Source organism: Phalangium opilio, unplaced genomic scaffold, assembly GCF_054372755.1.
Source record: "Phalangium opilio isolate 3A_F unplaced genomic scaffold, DU_Popi_V2 ptg000056l_1, whole genome shotgun sequence".
Taxonomy (NCBI): domain Eukaryota; kingdom Metazoa; phylum Arthropoda; class Arachnida; order Opiliones; family Phalangiidae; genus Phalangium; species Phalangium opilio.
The window spans coordinates 4,523,344-4,541,555 of record NW_028324175.1 but is presented as its reverse complement, the minus strand read 5'-3'; the positions used below and the strand labels follow the sequence as shown (position 1 = coordinate 4,541,555).

The 18,212-nt window shown below is 32.5% G+C and overlaps 1 long non-coding RNA gene across 5 annotated transcripts; it reads right to left on the bottom strand.

The window, feature by feature from the left end:
• Positions 1-5,027: 5,027 nt before the first annotated feature.
• On the bottom strand, positions 5,028-13,327 carry LOC149668096 (uncharacterized). 5 transcript variants are annotated; one of them, XR_016367954.1, is made up of 4 exons: positions 12,885-13,327; positions 12,412-12,489; positions 12,232-12,321; positions 11,628-12,169 (listed from the first exon to the last, which is right to left on the bottom strand). It is a non-coding gene; the product is annotated as an uncharacterized LOC149668096 (long non-coding RNA). The 5 variants fall into 5 exon arrangements; XR_016367955.1 differs by adding an exon at positions 5,028-5,329 and having other exon boundaries at positions 11,786-12,489; XR_016367953.1 differs by having other exon boundaries at positions 11,628-12,321.
• Positions 13,328-18,212: the final 4,885 nt, after the last annotated feature.

Below are 18,212 nucleotides of genomic sequence, written 5' to 3'. Positions count from 1 at the left end.
AAATATAAGACATTACAGTTTCTCTATAGGCCTACAAGTTTTGTAATTTCCAGTTTTGGTAATGGAAAATTTTGAGTTGATAAAATTGAGTATTTAATACTTCTCTTCGAGAAAAGTGTAACACCACAAAGCGGGGTAATTGTAACATGATTCTTCCTAACCAACATTTATTATAGCAAGGTTAATTGCTAAACCGAATCGCATACGCCATGTAAATAGTTAATTCCTTATCATTACTATATCTATTAGCGCTGCTTAACTATTTGCCAAGGCGAATGCATGCGCTTGTGTGTTAATTTTTGTTACAGCACGTCAAGACAATCAAGGTTTGTTGGTTAATTGATTGCTGAGGATTTAGTAAATACCAAACAGTTATAGAATTCACCCTAGCACGGTGCGATGCCCATCTGAAGTTTGATGAGCACGAGAGCAAACAAAAAGGGACCATGACTCCTGGGTAGAATCATGTTACATAACTAAAGTATTAAGATGATACAGTGTCATCCTTCTTCTATTATCAACCCCTTCTGGTATGACCTTAAAAGCTACCAATGTCATAATGTAGAAGAGCTAAAACTAGTTGTTGGGGACTGGACAAAACCATCCCTCAAATATGGAAGCAGGAAGTGTCATGCCCTATTCCAAATTCCCTCACTTTCCAGGTTCAAGGCTTTTCCCTTGGCAAGTAATTTTTCCTCATAGATTTTCCAGTTTTAGTTGTTTGTTTGTAGAACAGTTTTTATTTGTTCGTGGAACAGTTTTTATTTGTTCGTGGAACAGTTTTTATTTGTTCGTGGAACAGTTTTTATTTGTTCGTGGAACAGTTTTTATTTGTTCGTGGAACAGTTTTTATTTGTTCGTGGAACAGTTTTTATTTGTTCGTGGAACAGTTTTTATTTGTTCGTGGAACAGTTTTTATTTGTTCGTGGAACAGTTTTTATTTGTTCGTGGAACAGTTTTTATTTGTTCGTGGAACAGTTTTTATTTGTTCGTGGAACAGTTTTTATTTGTTCGTGGAACAGTTTTTATTTGTTCGTGGAACAGTTTTTATTTGTTCGTGGAACAGTTTTTATTTGTTCGTGGAACAGTTTTTATTTGTTCGTGGAACAGTTTTTATTTGTTCGTGGAACAGTTTTTATTTGTTCGTGGAACAGTTTTTATTTGTTCGTGGAACAGTTTTTATTTGTTCGTGGAACAGTTTTTATTTGTTCGTGGAACAGTTTTTATTTGTTCGTGGAACAGTTTTATTTGTTCGTAGAACAGTTTTATTTGTTTGCTGAAAAGTTTTACTTGTTCGCTGAAAAGTTTTACTTGTTCGCTGAAAAGTTTTACTTGTTCGCTGAAAAGTTTTACTTGTTCGCTGAAAAGTTTTACTTGTTCGCTGAAAAGTTTTACTTGTTTGCTGAAAAGTTTTACTTGTTTGCTGAAAAGTTTTACTTGTTTGCTGAAAAGTTTTACTTGTTTGCTGAAAAGTTTTACTTGTTTGCTGAAAAGTTTTACTTGTTTGCTGAACAGTTTTGTTTGTTTGTGGAACAGTTTTGTTTGTTTGTGGAACAGTTTTATTTGTTCCGTTCGGGGAACAGTTTTTATTTGTTCGTGGAACAGTTTTTATTTGTTCGTGGAACAGTTTATATTTGTTCGTGGAACAGTTTTTACTTGTTTGTGGAACAGTTTTACTTGTTCGTGGAACAGTTTTACTTGTTCGTGGAACAGTTTCAATTGTTCGTGGAACAGTTTTTATTTGTTCGTGGAACAGTTTTTATATGTTCGCTGAACAGTTTTTATTTGTTCGTGGAACAGTTTATATTTGTTCGTGGAACAGTTTTACTTGTTCGTGGAACAGTTTTTATTTGTTCGTGGAACAGTTTTTATTTGTTCGTGGAACTGTTTTATTTATTCGTGGAACAGTTTTATTTATTCGTGGAACAGTTTTTATTTGTTCGTGGAACAGTTTTTATTTGTTCGTGGAACAGTTTTTATTTGTTCGTGGAACAGTTTTTATTTGTTCGTGGAACAGTTTTTATTTGTTCGTGGAACAGTTTTTATTTGTTCGTGGAACAGTGTTTATTATAAAAAACCGTCTTGGTTTGGACCAAGGCCGAAAAAACAAACGATATGTGTGGGGTTTATCAATTGACTGAAGTTTCAGATATTGAAATTTTTTTTCTAGTTATTTTTATCCACTCAATCCTTAATCAATATTTAATTCAATCAACTGATTTTACTGTTAATCGATCTAGTCCCTCTAAATTAATTGAAAAAATTACATATCTACGCTTTTTCAAGAACAATTACATTTTCCGAAAACATTTTATCATGAAATTAATTATTTTGAAGGGAGTACGTGTTGAGGGATCAGTATTGAATATTTGAAATGTTCTTCTGGATGTCTAAAAAGAGCAAGCGAACTTTGGCATAACTCGAATGGAAAATGGAAATATTTAATTGATGCCAAACCAGGGTGTTGCGCGAATTTATACATTAAATTTCGTATATCGAAATGCTACATTTCTATTGTCGCCTCTATGAAGGTAAAGTTGCACTGGAACTTCCATTTCCATACTTTAGAATTTCTTGGTCATAACTCAGTCTTCATTTGAAACGTCACCCCCCTACTTTACACCGGTTACGTATTACGCGTAATCATTTTAGCAAGCGTAAAGATCATTTCGGAAAACACAGGGGCGAGGCCACCATTGGGGTGTATTCTCCCTCGCACCAAGGGTCATCGCCAGACGGTGCCAAAGTTCACTACGGGCAGGACGCTAGTCAACTAGCACTGCCTATAGCGGTGCTTCTAAGCGAGCGAGAAAATGAAAGAGAGAAAACACCCCAATGGCGGGATCACACCTGTGTTTTAGTTTCTCTGTATGTAATTTCCAAACTCACTTACAAATGTACTGTACACCGATTAAACTGAGTGATCGGTCGTTCGGGCGCTAGCGAGTGTCAAGCCATAACCATAACCATTCATGTACACGAATGTTTTATAGTGTTAGGTTAACAAGGTTGGCGGGCAAGTCCGGAGTGTCATGTACCGTTTACTAATGTGAAAAGGTTTCGATCTATATGGTAATATAATATAGTGTGTTGCGACGGCTCAGATGACCCATACACTGGAACCACTGGTGATTATAAAATGCAATATATTGGGAAAATAGAGGAAGGGAGGGGGTGTCGGAGTTAAATGTGACCTTCTTGGCATAACTTGTAATGAATGATATGTTTAACCATATTATCTCCGCGGGAAATGAATATAACAAGTCATTGGTACTGAGAAGTATTTCTGTTTATGTGATCTTTACCCTTAACCACGCAGGATAAACTTTGTTGCTTTGTCTTAAGTAGACGACATTCACTGTAAACGACAGTCTTACCAACAACTTAAAACAGATTTAAACTTCTTTTGGTGCAAACTTGAAAATTTGTCAAGCCAGCAACAATTAAAACTATGTTGGTCAAGGTGCTTACAAGTTAGTGAACATCGACACGAAATCCCTTCAAAATAATTAATTTCATGATAAAATGTTTTCGGAAAATGTAATTGTTCTTGAAAAAGCGTAGATATGTAATTTTTTCAATTAATTTAGAGGGACTAGATCGATTAACAGTAAAATCAGTTGATTGAATTAAATATTGATTAAGGATTGAGTGGATAAAAATAACTAGAAAAAAAAATTTCAATATCTGAAACTTCAGTCAATTGATAAACCCCACACATATCGTTTGTTTTTTCGGCCTTGGTCCAAACCAAGACGGTTTTTTATAATATCTGTCACTTCAGTCTTAATGTAATTAAATTTTGAATAATCATGTTTGCTTCACCGTCATACATTTGCACTCTAAAATATAACGGTGCATTCAAACACCATATATGCTGTTTTTTCCGGTGCCAAAAAGACATCATTTAGGGTGTACTTTAACCCCATTTTTATGATCAATTCACGCCATTTGCTAAAATTATTTGCAAGTATTAAGGAAATATTAGGCATTTATGCACCATTTACAGTGGTTTTTAACATCTTTGTTAGGCAATCTGTTGAACTTCTAATATTACTTAGTTTAATGGTGTTAAAAGTATGGAAAAAGTACGCTACCTCTGTCACATTATTAAACCAAGTGAAGTGAAATGTTGTTAAATATTTATTTTTTCCATATTTAGCACCACGTTTATGGTGTAAAACAAACCGGTCAATACACCATTTCAAGTCCCTGTTTACCCATTTAAAGACCTGTTTAGCCATTTAAAGACCTTATTTCCCCCGTTTTAAGGCCCTATTGACCCATTTCAAGTTAATTGTACTATGGTAATTAACCGCTTGCCTGCCTTACTACCAAATTCCAACTCGGCTGAAAACTACCGCAATTTGGCGGTTTTGGATTTGGTCTAATGGGACAAACATCTTGGCTTAAATTAAAATTCTATCTACGCCCGTTAACATCTGAGTAACTTGAGTGGTTATGTAAAATGAGCAATAATCCCATCTATTTTGTAAAACATTAAGCAAAATTTATAGTTTAGAAGAATGAAATATTTTTAAATCGCAGAAATGCACCGTTATAAAGCGATTCGCTTATTTTAATTTTTAAGTCAAATTACGTAACACTGTAACGAACTTAAACGAAGTTTGAACATAGAATGAGTTCCCAAAAATAATTTTCTAACGTAATATAGTGCCTATGAAAAACCACATATTATTAAAAGCAAATATTTTTATTTTTAAACGCTGTCAACGATAAAACGTTTGTTATTATTGAACTTTTTTTTATTAAATTTATAACATTTATAGGATAAATACGTCTACTATTAAGAGGTACAATGCTTGAAATTTGTGTCTCAATGACACGTAACCTAACTAGCATATGCCTTACCTAACCCGACCTATAAAACAAGCAATATTTTCAACGTTTTTTGTTGAGGGACCTTGAAAAATAACCGATTTTTTGGAAAAGGCCCGAGTTGATTAGTAATGACCTAATATTAATCTCGGTATGTAAAATAAAAATAAAATTCTTATGCCATGAAATATTTTCCAATAAGCATGTATTTCTAAAAAATTGTGCATACAGGCCTCAGAAAGGTTTTTAAGTGATGTTTTAAAAAGTAAAACATGCTCATTATTAAAACCAATCTGACTCCATTACATTAGTTGTTGCCCAAAAGAGTTCATTTGGATAATTTTAACGGCATTAACTTTTTTACTTAAAATCGTGTTCAGTCAGGATTGATATAATAAGAGAGCCTTCAACGTGTACAAACACAATAGGAAAGGTAGTGAAGTCCCACTGAACAAGACTATAAATATTCCTGTAAATCAGGCGCATGGTCCTGAAATGGGGTGAACAGGGGTTTGATATGAGATTAATAGGGGTTTTAAATTGGGACATGAAATGGGTGTAAATATGGACATGAAATGGGGGTAAATTGGGACATGAAATGGGGGTAAATTGGGACATGAAATGGGGGTAAATTGGGACATGAAATGGGGGTAAATTGGGACAGGAAATGGGTGTAAATATGGACATGAAATGGGTGTAAATATGGACATGAAATGGGTGTAAATATGGACATGAAATGGGGGTAAATTGGGACATGAAATGGGGGTAAATATGGACATGAAATGGGGGTAAATATGGACATGAAATGGGGGTAAATATGGACTTGAAATGGGTCTAAATATCGACTTGAAATGGGTCTAAATATCGACTTGAAATGGGTCTAAATATCGACTTGAAATGGGTCTAAATATCGACTTGAAATGGGTCTAAATATCGACTTGAAATGGGTCTAAATATCGACTTGAAATGGGTCTAAATATCGACTTGAAATGGGTCTAAATATCGACTTGAAATGGGTCTAAATATCGACTTGAAATGGGTCTAAATATCGACTTGAAATGGGTCTAAATATCGACTTGAAATGGGTCTAAATATCGACTTGAAATGGGTCTAAATATCGACTTGAAATGGGTCTAAATATCGACTTGAAATGGGTCTAAATATCGACTTGAAATGGGTCTAAATATCGACTTGAAATGGGTCTAAATATCGACTTGAAATGGGTCTAAATATCGACTTGAAATGGGTCTAAATATCGACTTGAAATGGGTCTAAATATCGACTTGAAATGGGTCTAAATATCGACTTGAAATGGGTCTAAATATCGACTTGAAATGGGTCTAAATATCGACTTGAAATGGGTCTAAATATCGACTTGAAATGGGTCTAAATATCGACTTGAAATGGGTCTAAATATCGACTTGAAATGGGTCTAAATATCGACTTGAAATGGGTCTAAATATCGACTTGAAATGGGTCTAAATATCGACTTGAAATGGGTCTAAATATCGACTTGAAATGGGTCTAAATATCGACTTGAAATGGGTCTAAATATCGACTTGAAATGGGTCTAAATATCGACTTGAAATGGGTCTAAATATCGACTTGAAATGGGTCTAAATATCGACTTGAAATGGGTCTAAATTTCGACTTGAAATGGGTCTAAATATCGACTTGAAATGGGTCTAAATATCGACTTGAAATGGGTCTAAATATCGACTTGAAATGGGTCTAAATATCGACTTGAAATGGGTCTAAATATCGACTTGAAATGGGTCTAAATATCGACTTGAAATGGGTCTAAATATCGACTTGAAAAGGGTCTAAATATCGACTTGAAATGGGTCTAAATATCGACTTGAAATGGGTCTAAATATCGACTTGAAATGGGTCTAAATATCGACTTGAAATGGGTCTACATATCGACTTGAAATGGGTCTACATATCGACTTGAAATGGGTCTACATATCGACTTGAAATGGGTCTACATATCGACTTGAAATGGGTCTAAATATCGACTTGAAATGGGTCTAAATATCGACTTGAAATGGGTCTAAATATGCACTTGAAATGGGTCTAAATATGCACTTGAAATGGGTCTAAATATGGACTTGAAATGGGTCTAAATATGGACTTGAAATGGGTCTAAATATCGACTTGAAATGGGTCTAAATATCGACTTGAAATGGGTCTAAATATCGACTTGAAATGGGTCTAAATATCGACTTGAAATGGGTCTAAATATCGACTTGAAATGGGTCTAAATATCGACTTGAAATGGGTCTAAATATCGACTTGAAATGGGTCTAAATATCGACTTGAAATGGGTCTAAATATCGACTTGAAATGGGTCTAAATATCGACTTGAAATGGGTCTAAATATCGACTTGAAATGGGTCTAAATATCGACTTGAAAAGGGTCTAAATATCGACTTGAAATGGGTCTAAATATCGACTTGAAATGGGTCTAAATATCGACTTGAAATGGGTCTAAATATCGACTTGAAATGGGTCTACATATCGACTTGAAATGGGTCTACATATCGACTTGAAATGGGTCTACATATCGACTTGAAATGGGTCTAAATATCGACTTGAAATGGGTCTAAATATCGACTTGAAATGGGTCTAAATATGCACTTGAAATGGGTCTAAATATGGACTTGAAATGGGTCTAAATATGGACTTGAAATGGGTCTAAATATCGACTTGAAATGGGTCTAAATATGCACTTGAAATGGGTCTAAATATGGACTTGAAATGGGTCTAAATATGCACTTGAAATGGGTCTAAATATGCACTTGAAATGGGTCTAAATATGGACTTGAAATGGGTCTAAATATCGACTTGAAATGGGTCTAAATATCGACTTGAAATGGGTCTAAATATGCACTTGAAATGGGTCTAAATATGGACTTAAGTGCTCCTAAATAGGAAAATTGAGACTGGGTGAAAGATAAGTGTAGTTTTAATTTTAATTTTATAAGGTATCCATGAATTTAACAAAAACAATCGTGTTTTGGGTTAATTTCACCTTAATTTTACTTAAGTTTAAAGGTTTATCTCGATTAAGCTTAGTTTAAAGGCTTATCTCGATTAAGCTTAGTTTAAAGGCTTATCTCGATTAAGCTTAGTTTAAAGGCTTATCTCGATTAAGTTTAGTTTAAAGGCTTATCTCGATTAAGTCTAATCTAAAGGCTTATCTCGATTAAGTTTAGTTTAAAGGCTTATCTCGATTAAGTCTAATTTAAAGGCTTATCTCGATTAAGTTTAGTTTAAAGGCTTATCTCGATTAAGTTTAGTTTAAAGGCTTATCTCGATTAAGTTTAGTTTAAAGGCTTATCTCGATTAAGTTTAGTTTAAAGGCTTATCTCGATTAAGTTTAGTTTAAAGGCTTATCTCGATTAAGTTTAGTTTAAAGGCTTACCTCGATTAAGTTTAGTTTAAAGGCTTACCTCGATTAAGTTTAGTTTAAAGGCTTACCTCGATTAAGTTTAGTTTAAAGGCTTATCTCGATTAAGTTTAGTTTAAAGGCTTATCTCGATTAAGTCTAATTTAAAGGCTTATCTCGATTAAGTTTAGTTTAAAGGCTTATCTCGATTAAGTTTAGTTTAAAGGCTTATCTCGATTAAGTTTAGTTTAAAGGCTTACCTCGATTAAGTTTAGTTTAAAGGCTTATCTCGATTAAGTTTAGTTTAAAGGCTTATCTCGATTAAGTTTAGTTTAAAGGCTTATCTCGATTAAGTTTAGTTTAAAGGCTTATCTCGATTAAGTCTAATTTAAAGGCTTATCTCGATTAAGTTTAGTTTAAAGGCTTATCTCGATTAAGTCTAATTTAAAGGCTTATCTCGATTAAGTTTAGTTTAAAGGCTTATCTCGATTAAAATTAGTTTAAAGGTTTATCTCGATTAAGTTTAGTTTAAAGGCTTATCTCGATTAAGTTTAGTTTAAAGGCTTATCTCGATTAAGTTTAGTTTAAAGGCTTATCTCGATTAAGTTTAGTTTAAAGGCTTATCTCGATTAAGTTTAGTTTAAAGGCTTATCTCGATTAAGTTTAGTTTAAAGGCTTATCTCGATTAAGTTTAGTTTAAAGGCTTATCTCGATTAAGTTTAGTTTAAAGGTTTATCTCGATTAAGTTTAGTTTAAAGGCTTATCTCGATTAAGTTTAGTTTAAAGGTTTATCTCGATTAAGTTTAGTTTAAAGGTTTATCTCGATTAAGTTTAGTTTAAAGGTTTATCTCGATTAAGTTTAGTTTAAAGGTTTATCTCGATTAAGTTTAGTTCAAAGGTTTATCTCGATTAAGTTTAGTTCAAAGGTTTATCTCGATTAAGTTTAGTTCAAAGGTTTATCTCGATTAAGTTTAGTTCAAAGGTTTATCTCGATTAAGTTTAGTTTAAAGGTTTATCTCGATTAAGTTTAGTTTAAAGGCTTATCTCGATTAAGTTTAGTTTAAAGGCTTATCTCGATTAAAATTAGTTTAAAGGTTTATCTCGATTAAGTTTAGTTTAAAGGCTTATCTCGATTAAGTTTAGTTTAAAGGCTTATCTCGATTAAGTTTAGTTTAAAGGCTTATCTCGATTAAGTTTAGTTTAAAGGTTTATCTCGATTAAGTTTAGTTTAAAGGCTTATCTCGATTAAGTTTAGTTTAAAGGCTTATCTCGATTAAGTTTAGTTTAAAGGCTTATCTCGATTAAGTTTAGTTTAAAGGCTTATCTCGATTAAGTTTAGTTTAAAGGTTTATCTCGATTAAGTTTAGTTTAAAGGTTTATCTCGATTAAGTTTAGTTTAAAGGTTTATCTCGATTAAGTTTAGTTTAAAGGTTTATCTCGATTAAGTTTAGTTCAAAGGTTTATCTCGATTAAGTTTAGTTTAAAGGCTTATCTCGATTAAGTTTAGTTCAAAGGTTTATCTCGATTAAGTTTAGTTTAAAGGCTTATCTCGATTAAAATTAGTTTAAAGGTTTATCTCGATTAAGTTTAGTTTAAAGGCTTATCTCGATTAAGTTTAGTTTAAAGGCTTATCTCGATTAAGTTTAGTTTAAAGGCTTATCTCGATTAAGTTTAGTTTAAAGGTTTATCTCGATTAAGTTTAGTTTAAAGGCTTATCTCGATTAAGTTTAGTTTAAAGGCTTATCTCGATTAAGTTTAGTTTAAAGGCTTATCTCGATTAAGTTTAGTTTAAAGGCTTATCTCGATTAAGTTTAGTTTAAAGGCTTATCTCGATTAAGTTTAGTTTAAAGGCTTATCTCGATTAAGTTTAGTTCAAAGGTTTATCTCGATTAAGTTTAGTTTAAAGGCTTATCTCGATTAAGTTTAGTTTAAAGGCTTATCTCGATTAAGTTTAGTTTAAAGGCTTATCTCGATTAAGTTTAGTTCAAAGGTTTATCTCGATTAAGTTTAGTTCAAAGGTTTATCTCGATTAAGTTTAGTTTAAAGGTTTATCTCGATTAAGTTTAGTTTAAAGGCTTATCTCGATTAAGTTTAGTTTAAAGGCTTATCTCGATTAAAATTAGTTTAAAGGTTTATCTCGATTAAGTTTAGTTTAAAGGCTTATCTCGATTAAGTTTAGTTTAAAGGCTTATCTCGATTAAGTTTAGTTTAAAGGCTTATCTCGATTAAGTTTAGTTTAAAGGTTTATCTCGATTAAGTTTAGTTTAAAGGCTTATCTCGATTAAGTTTAGTTTAAAGGCTTATCTCGATTAAGTTTAGTTTAAAGGCTTATCTCGATTAAGTTTAGTTTAAAGGCTTATCTCGATTAAGTTTAGTTTAAAGGCTTATCTCGATTAAGTTTAGTTTAAAGGTTTATCTCGATTAAGTTTAGTTTAAAGGTTTATCTCGATTAAGTTTAGTTTAAAGGTTTATCTCGATTAAGTTTAGTTTAAAGGTTTATCTCGATTAAGTTTAGTTCAAAGGTTTATCTCGATTAAGTTTAGTTTAAAGGTTTATCTCGATTAAGTTTAGTTTAAAGGTTTATCTCGATTAAGTTTAGTTTAAAGGCTTATCTCGATTAAGTTTAGTTTAAAGGCTTATCTCGATTAAGTTTAGTTTAAAGGCTTATCTCGATTAAGTTTAGTTCAAAGGTTTATCTCGATTAAGTTTAGTTTAAAGGCTTATCTCGATTAAGTTTAGTTTAAAGGCTTATCTCGATTAAGTTTAGTTTAAAGGCTTATCTCGATTAAGTTTAGTTTAAAGTTTTATCTCGATTAAGTTTAGTTTAAAGGTTTATCTCGATTAAGTTTAGTTTAAAGGTTTATCTCGATTAAGTTTAGTTCAAAGGTTTATCTCGATTAAGTTTAGTTCAAAGGTTTATCTCGATTAAGTTTAGTTTAAAGGTTTATCTCGATTAAGTTTAGTTTAAAGGCTTATCTCGATTAAGTTTAGTTTAAAGGCTTATCTCGATTAAGTTTAGTTTAAAGGCTTATCTCGATTAAGTTTAGTTCAAAGGTTTATCTCGATTAAGTTTAGTTTAAAGGCTTATCTCGATTAAGTTTAGTTCAAAGGCTTATCTCGATTAAGTTTAGTTTAAAGGTTTATCCGGATTAAGTTTAATTAAAGGTTTATCCGGATTAAGTTTAATTAAAGGTTTATCCGGATTAAGTTTAATTAAAGGTTTATCCGGATTAAGTTTAATTAAAGGTTTATCCGAATTAAGTATGATTAAAGGTTTATCCTAATTAAGTATAATTTAAAGGTTTATCCTAATTAAGTTTAATTAAAGGTTTATCTTGATTAAGTGTGAAATAGAAATACGAGGCTTTATCAACAGCTATACAGTTTAAATATTAATTAAGTAGTCCATTTAAAATTTATTCGTGTTTTTATCCAAAATATGTATATTTTATGTTTAAATTCACCCTAATTATACTTAATTATGTTGAAATTAATGAAGGATTGTGGTTTGGCAGTATTGATTTAGCTATAATTGAGCTTCAAAAAATTATTAACCTTAATTTTAATGTTTAGATGAGTTTTTGATTAGTTCCAATGCATTGCGTTCAATTTTTATCATGCCCCGTGCTAAATTTGCGGTAACGTGAAGATTAACAATTAAATATGTTGTACCGGGGAGCCCGCTACAAGGGATCACTACAAAGGTTACAATTTTAATGAATGATGTGATTCCATAGTTTCGCTTAAATACCAGAAATTAAATCAAATACCTAAACAATTCATAGCAATTCTGACATATAAACAAACGGCAATAAGGACTGTGGAAATAGCGAACGCAACCCTCTGTTTACGTTGAAAAAATCTGCACATGGAATTTATTTGACTAAACGTAAAGACAATGTTCTCCTGGATTAACCAGCACCACTGTTACTTATATTTCTAAATTAAACAATCCACTCTTGGTAACAAATAATTTATAAAACGTAATATCATATACGGACTGTTTCACCAGGAAAAAAATTGTTTTAACGAATCGTTTCCAACGTGGTTACGTTGAGAGAATCTGTGCTGATGTAAACATGGAAATTCCTCTACATTGGTTTAGTTTAAGGAAATATATCACACATCTTCACAATTAGTAGCATTTTAGTGAGATTAACAAATAATGAAACCCTGTATACCTGCTATATTTGTTGGTAGCAGAAAACGAAGCAGACTGCGTATTTTTATAATACAGAGCTGGAAATTAGCTTTTTTATCTTTAAAGGGGAAAGACCAGGGCCGGAAATAAGCACAGGACACTGGACATTGTCCAATAAAATTTTAAAATGTCCCATAATTTTGTAAAAAACTAAGGGGGTCACTGGACAGTTTGACCAATGAATTTCCCGAAGTTTTGATAGCTTGACTATGGAGGTGCGATACAATTTTTACACACTCCAGTGGACAATGTCCTATAAATTTTCCAGTCAAGCAGGGGGTCAGTGGACACATGTCCTATAAGAAAATTTTCTTATTTCCGGCCCTGGGAAAGACACTATAAAGACTATATTACATTGACAAACTAAAATACAAATTAAGCCTTGGCCGTAAAGAACGTTCCAAAAACTTACTTTAAATGATATAAAAACCTCTGTTAACTGCAATTATTTACCTGAATTACTTTTCTAGACGAAAATTCGACCTGATAACGACGTATTTCTTATTAAGGGTGCTACAGTTAATTAAAAAATATATATAAAGGTGCTCAAGCTCGGATGAAATACCAAAGTAATTTGTCAGCGTCTACTGCTAGATAGTCTGACCCAAAAGTAATTTTTGACGTACTTTCAGAATTAACTAAAATTAACATACTTAGAGTTAATTGATTTAAATTAAACTAGCCGATAGCACACCTTGAATACTTAATTGTTAATTCAAGAGTATTCCGAAAAGTAACTTCGCTGTAGTTTTTCTGTGCGCGGTGGGGGTAAATCACGAAAAACCCCATGTTAATCTCCATAGGAAATTTAGTAAAAGCATGTGAATTTTGCTTTAACCTTACAAAAGGGTGTCAAGTCATATCTACAAGGGCCTACCGGCCCTGTAGAATTAAATAGGGGAAGGGTCACTGGTTCCGGGACCAGTTTCATATTTAAGACATCAGGGAGCCTATTCTCTAAAAATCTAAATCATTTGGACGATGATCCAAATCTAAACGTTTGGATCGGCTCCATTTGGATAGGGCGCTTAAAACCGTATTCTCTAACCCAAATCCAAATCGACATTTGGATCTCCCGCCAAACCTTTATCCAAACCAAATGTACGTCACTTCCTCTTTCATTACGTAATTTTACTTACTGTTTATTGGTCAATTCTTTTGCAGCTTTTAATATAAAAGTAAAATGTTTTTAAGCCTTGGGTTTTTGCATGTTAGATTGTAATAATTTTGTAAAATTAAGAAACCTCTTAATTTGATAGTTTAAGCTTATTAGGCCTAAATAATATTAAGTGGGAAATTAATTTGAATGAAAAATAGGTGGATATCTTTTATTAATTGGGAAATAATGCACACATTTTTACATTTGAATTTTAGAAGCTAAGTTATTATTTATTTTGTGTATATAAAATTCAGCGTTAATTTCACTAAGGCAATAAATTAATTACCAACGAGGAATTAACTAGTACATATGTTTAATATTAGAATTTAATTGTTTCAAAACTAATAAAGTTTTGAACCGGTTTTTGTAATTTAGTTATTAAAATTTGTGATTGTCGATTGGTCAATATTGTAAATTAACCAATGGTGGAATCAATTTTTTTTAAACTCAATGAAACTGAAATATCAATCAATCATCTACTGAAAGAGGTATCAACCTACTTTTTTTTCAAAAGAAGGTAAATAAGGATTAGATGGCTTGCTGCTTCAAACAAGATTTTTAATCATGAAGAGAATATTTTGTTAATTTTGGTCAAATTTAGATATTTGGTAATCGAGTTGATATGAATAAAGCCCTTTTTGCTCATGTCTATTTTAAACTTTAATCACAGATTTCGCTTACTATTTTACAAGCATAATAAACACTACTGAAGGACGCAAATCTATCTGTGATCGGTAATGGTGACCAATATAGCAATTTGCCCAATTAATCGGTTTGAACTTCATTTGCACATTTCTACTCGTTAATTTGATATGTTGCGAGAAATTTGGATGGAATATAAGTAGTTATCTCTTTCAGTAGATAATTTTTGATGTTGATATTTAAGATTCATGGAGTTAAAAAAAATTATTAAGCTTTGATATCAACATCGGTTAATTTACGATATGGGCTTATGATGGTAGTCTGTTTATAAGATTAAATCGTTACTTTAAGTGTCACTAGACAGTATCTACCTCCAAAATCGAGACTTAGTAACTTTATAACCATCTCCTAGTCACAGGATATCCGAGGGTCAATTTCTTACATCATTGACATGTGATAGTGATTATCGGAGGAAGGCTTGCTATAGCTGTCAACTTTTGGCAAGGCCTAATACCGTTTTGCTTGACTTTCGCCGTCAAATTCCTTTTAAAGCATAGATCATATAGTATCCCTTACAAAAATCTTCTTAAGAGTTCTAAAGGAATTTCTTTGGAACCCTACGGAGCCCTTGGGATCATTTTCTAAAGAAACTATTTCCAAAGACTTCCTTGGAATTTCCTAAAGAATTCTTGAGATAAATTTCCAAAGAATGTCTTGGGATTATTTTCTGAAGAAATTCTTTTGGAATTCTAGAGATAAATTTCCTAAGAATGTCTTGGGATTATTTTCCAAAGAAATTCTTTAGGAATTCCAAAGATAAATTTCCAAAGAAGGTATAAAGTTTATTTTCTAAAGAAATTCTTAAGGAATTCTAGAGATAAATTTCCTAAGAATGTCTTGGGATTATTTTCCAAAGAAATTCTTTAGGAATTCTAGAGATAAATTTCTTAAGAATGTCTTGGGATTATTTTCGAAAGAAATTCTTTAGGAATTCTAGAGATAAATTTCCAAAGAAGGTCTAGGGATTATTGTCTAAAGAAATTCTTTAGGAATTCTAGAGCTAAATTTCCAAAGAATGGCTTGGGGTTGTTTTCCAAAGAAATTCGTAAGGAATTATTCAGATAAATGTCCAAAAAAGCTCTAGGGTTTATTTTCTAAAGAAATTCGATAAGAATTCTAGAGATAAATTTCGAAAGAAGATCTAGGGTTTATTTTCCAAAGAAATTCGTTTGGAATTCAAGAGATATATTTCCAAAGAAGGTCTAGGGTTTATTTTCCAAAGAAATTCGTTTGGAATTCAAGAGATATATTTCCAAAGAAGGTCTAGGGTTTATTTTCCAAAGAAATTCGTTTGGAATTCAAGAGATATATTTCCAAAGAAGGTCTAGGGTTTATTTTACAACGAAATTAGTTAAGAATTTTAGAGATGAATTTCAAAGGGCCAGATATATTGCAATTATGCTTTACATATAATTATCTCAAAACATTTTTACCCAAATTGTTTAGCTTAAGTTTTCCTAGATAGACATTAACTTGATGGTTAAAAAATTTAAAAACGTTTCACGAAGGCTTGTCCCGTAGCTAAGGCTCAGCAAGCGCTGAAATGGAATGTATATTTACCTATTTTTTTATTTTTTTTTGCCTTTAATAATCCGTGAGGTGTTTATGTAAAGGATAAAATAGATTAAAAGTAAAATAAGATTAATTAAAATCGTTATGTTTAGATTTACAGGGAATCAAAGCTGTCAGTCGGAATTTTTGCTTAATTCTCTTATGGCATGTTTTATCTTTATTTCGAGCGTAATTAGAGTCCAAAATAAATATTTTTTTTTTAAATGTTGTAGAGAAAATTAGGTTAAACGCGTCTCTGATACTCGAAAAACTCTCAGTGAATATACATTATTAAATTTAACAACAACGTCTGTATCTACTGCTTGGCCATTAAAGCCTCCAAAACCCACTTAGTACCCCATACAATTGCACAAGGTTAAAACTTTCTGCCGTTTACGGATGTTTTAAAGTCGATTAAATGTCTGACTTTATAAGCAATTTCACACTGCATGCGAGAACTTCCCTCGCTATAAGGGGTGTTGTTCAGCATATAAGAACTGCACTCCCAGTATTGGGATATGGTTCTGCATGTGAGAACTATCCTCGTTTCTAGTGGCCAAATTAATTTACCCAATAACCTTCTCTATATGTTCCCCAAGAAAATTCCATACATATTTTCCAAGGAAATTGCAAAGATTTTTCCCAAGAAAATTCCTAAGACATTTCCCAAGTAAATTGCAAAGACATTTCCCAAGTAAATTGCAAAGACATTTCCCAAGTAAATTCCAAAGACATTTCCCAAGTAAATTCCAAAGACATTTCCCAAGAAAATTCCAAAGATATATCCCAAGAAAATTCCAAAGATATTTCCCAAGAAAATTCAAAAGATATTTCCCAAGAAAATTCCAAAGATATTTCCCAAGAAAATTCCAAAGATATTTCCCAAGAAAATTCCAAAGATATTTCCCAAGAAAATTCCAAAGATATTTCCAAAGTAATTTCCAAAGAAAAAGAGGCCAATATTCCCCAATTTCCTAAAGAACGCCTTAAGGATTTCCAAAGAAATTTCCCATGGAATTTTCTTAAGAGTTCTTAAGAAGATTTTTGTAAGGGATCCACCCTTGATTTTCATTTAGCAACACACGTTGGATTCGTAAACCTCGACGCGTACCACGATTAGAAGCATTAAAATGGAAAAACAACACACTGACCGCATACATTTTTTTAGTAAATAACATTCACTACAGCTGTTTTGGGGGCTGACAGACGATAAAGAAAAAGCCTTCGGAGTCCGGCCCCTTAAAGGGGGTGGTTTCGAGGGAACGAAATTCAAATGCAAGGCGCGTCCCTTGAATTCGTAAATACCGACGTTTAACGCAATTATAATATTGAAATCTTATACAATTAAGTTAAATTTAAGAAAACAAAGCACTACTTTCAAAGTCTAAACTTTAAAAATACGACGATAAGAGAAGGCGAAGTAACGGGCAACGACTCGTTGCCAACGAGACTCGAGAGGCAAACATTTAAATGGCAAAAATTAATGGTAAGCCAAGGCTTAGCGCAATTTCACCGCCTTAAAAAAAGGGCCAAGTTTAGAAATAGATTGTGGGACAATAAAAAGGTGGAAAATTATGATATTAGGCTTATATTAAAGCTTGAAACCTACTTTATATTATATTTAAAATCCATCCATAAGCAAATCCTCAAAAAATATGAAAATGACCACGAAAAAGAACCCACTCTCAATTTTTTTCCCCTTAAAAAAAATGGCGGCCACAAACGGGGTGAAAATGGGGAAAAGAGCTATCCAAATGACGATTTGGCCGGCCATTTGGCTTGCCAAATGTTTGGATAGGGTTTGAACCAAATGAAAAGGGATTTGGAGTTACAGAATACGGATTAGTGTCATTTGGGGATGAGCCGACCCCAAATCCAAATCATTTGGATTAGGAACGATCCAAATGTAGTTAGAGAATAGGGTCCCAGGGCTGATACTCACTCGCGCGCTCAAATTTAGTTGAATAACTGATTAATTAATTTAACAAGATGGCACCGGCCAGATTACACTTTTGCGCGGCCTCTAGTGACTAGAATTATTATTACTATATTCATTATAAGATGACCCCGGCAAATTTATAATTTTCGGGGTTTTTCCATTGTTTATAAAATATTATTCCGATTATGAATAAAACCAATCTAGTTAGAATTTGGTTTAAGGTTTAATTAAATAAGTGAATCGCGGCCGTTCCCAGGTGACGATTATCTCTTCACGAGATACGCTTTACCAAATAACTGTAGCTATTATACCTCCGTGGCTCAGCTTGCTTAGTCAATAATCTGAGGAGAAAAGTGGGGATCCAAAGCGCAAAATATTTCTTTGCAAATATCCGACCGTGTACGCGAAAAAAAGGGGGAAACGGGGATAG